This window comes from Octopus sinensis, linkage group LG30 (genome assembly GCF_006345805.1).
Source record: "Octopus sinensis linkage group LG30, ASM634580v1, whole genome shotgun sequence".
Taxonomy (NCBI): Eukaryota; Metazoa; Mollusca; class Cephalopoda; order Octopoda; family Octopodidae; genus Octopus; species Octopus sinensis.
The window spans coordinates 14,086,865-14,089,364 of NC_043026.1; the positions used below are offsets into that span (position 1 = coordinate 14,086,865).

Genomic DNA, 2,500 nt, shown 5'->3' on the forward strand with positions numbered 1-2,500 from the left:
AAAAAATATGCATTAAAATGGAATAAAAAATGATGTTAAATTATTTTTAAAATCGTAGACTCATCGTAGACGCGCGCTAATACTCAGACGGGCTCGATATGAATCACGACTATAAGATACCCGAATTTGGTTAAACTGCACCGCAAAATGTGGGAGTAGTTAGGAATCTAAATCGAAGGGGACAGACACTCACACAACTACAGTTTTAGATATATAGAGATATGAGTGTGTGTTTGTGCCCCTACCATCGCTTGACAATCGATGTTGGTGTGTTTACGTCCCAGTAATTTAGCGGTTCGGCCGATAGAATAAGTACTAGGCTGACAAAGAATAAGACTTGGGGTCGATTTTGTTCGTCTAAAGGTGGTACTCCAGCATGGCCGCTGTCAAATGACTGAAACGAGTGAAAGAATGAAAGTATGTAGGTATGTATGTGTGTGTGTGTGTATGTGTGTGTGTCCGTATGTTATGTGTGTGTGAGTGTGTGTGTGTGTGTGTGTGTGTATAAGTGGAGTTCGGATAGAAGTACGTACTAAAGCCCCTCACAGCTTATATATATATATGTATGTATGTATGTATGTATGTATGTATGTATGTGTGTGTATGTATGTATGTGTGTGTGTGTGTGTGAGAGAGAGAGAGAGAGAGAGTGTGTGTATAAGTGGAGTTCGGATAGAAGTACGTACTAAAGCCCCTCACAGCTTATATATATATATATATATATATATGTATGTATGTATGTATGTATGTATGTATGATGTATGTGTGTATGTGTGTGTATGTATGTATGTATGTATGTGTATGTATGTGTGTGTGTGTGTGAGAGAGAGAGAGAGAGAGAGAGAGAGAGAGAGAGAGTGTGTGTGTGTATAAGTGGAGTTCGGATAGAAGTACGTACTAAAGCCCCTCACAGCTTATATATATATATATATATATATATATATATATATGTATGTATGTATGTATGTATGTGTGTATGTGTATGTATGTATGTGTGTGTGTGTATGTATGTGTATGTATGTGTGTGTGTGTGTGCGTGTTTGTGTCCAAATTGAAGGAATGGAGCAGGTAAAATCCAAGCTATATAGTTTCTTAGCAGATCATCGTAATAATTACTCTAAAGAGGGGAACTCCATTGGCTACGCATCAGGCCGAGTATACCTCAGCGTAATGAAGGTTACATTGAGATCCCAAGTTAACTCGACTGAGACCATACTTAAAACATTCGGGCGATCTTTCGTCTCTAGTAGACCTTTCCGTCGATTTCCGTAAAAAAATTTTTTTTTTTTTTTTTTACATATGGGCTTGCGGGAACTTTTGAAGTAATATACATACATATATACACATACACCGAGTAAAAAATTTCAGTTATCTCTCTCTTTCACACATTACTCTCTCTGTCTCTTCACACACACTAACAGAAGCACTTACACTTACACAACCCCCTGTCTGTCTCCCACACCCCATCAAACACACACACACACACATGTACATCAATGCTTCCCATGCACGGTAACTTCAAAAGAACTTCCCTCGTCATACAATCGCTTTCTCTTAGTCTCTTTCGCTCTCATTACTTCAAAAGTTCCCGCAAGCCCATATGTAAAACAAAAAAAAAATCTTTTACGGAAATCGACGGAAAGGTCTACTAGAGACGAAAGATTGCCAACATTCGGACTTCTTCGCCACTCTTCTACGGAATGCTCAGAGTTTACGATTCCATCTCATCATATACACACACCTATGTACACATACGAATGTATATATGTGTGTGTTTGATCGCTAGGAGGCCAAGGGTAAGGTTAGGCAAATACCTTAATAACAACAAGAAAAAGAAATGTAACGAACCTAGTCTGCAGTAAACCCGTTTTTGTGATAAGAAGCCACGGATGGATTGTCATTGAAGAGACAGCGAGCGAGTGAGTGTGAGTGGGAGTGTAGCAGTTGTGGGAGTGTGGAAGTTGTGGGAATGAGAGAGGGAGAGAGAAAGCAAAAGCGAGAGAGAGATGACGACCGATGGTTTGTATTATAGAGGGAGTAAGAGTGAGTGTAAGTGTGAGGAGAGTGAGAATATATGTTTACTGCAGTTTAGTGTTTTTATGTAGCAGCGACCGACCACTGTGATACGCGATCGCCAGTTGAATGACGCACAAAGTCGTCTGAGAACCGTATGACAGTTGAATTAACTGATAAAAGGAATTTGAAATTAGAGAGTGGTAGGCGCAGGAGTGGCTGTGTGGTAAGTAGCTTGCTTACCAACCACATGGTTCGGGGTTCAGTCCCACTGCGTGGCACCTTGGGCAAATGTCTTCTACTATAGCCTCGGGCCGACCAAAGCCTTGTGAGTGGATTTGGTAGACGGAAACTGAAAGAAGCCCGTCGTATATATGTATATATATATATGTATGTGTGTGTGTTTGTGTGTCTGTGTTTGTCCCCCCTAGCATTGCTTGACAACCGATGCTGCTGTGTTTATGTCCCCGTCACTTAGCGGTTCGGC

General features: G+C 40.6%; 1 protein-coding gene across 2 annotated transcripts in view; it reads right to left on the bottom strand.

Annotated features, from left to right (window-relative positions):
- LOC115226564 (RING finger protein 207) overlaps positions 1-2,002 on the bottom strand; it is a 75,952-nt gene extending 73,950 nt beyond the window's left edge. For both annotated transcript variants that reach the window (XR_005004340.1, XM_029797567.2), the window contains exon 1: positions 1,849-2,002. The gene's annotated coding sequence lies outside the window, so the exon portion shown is untranslated. The remainder of the gene's footprint in view (positions 1-1,848) is intronic.
- Positions 2,003-2,500: the final 498 nt, after the last annotated feature.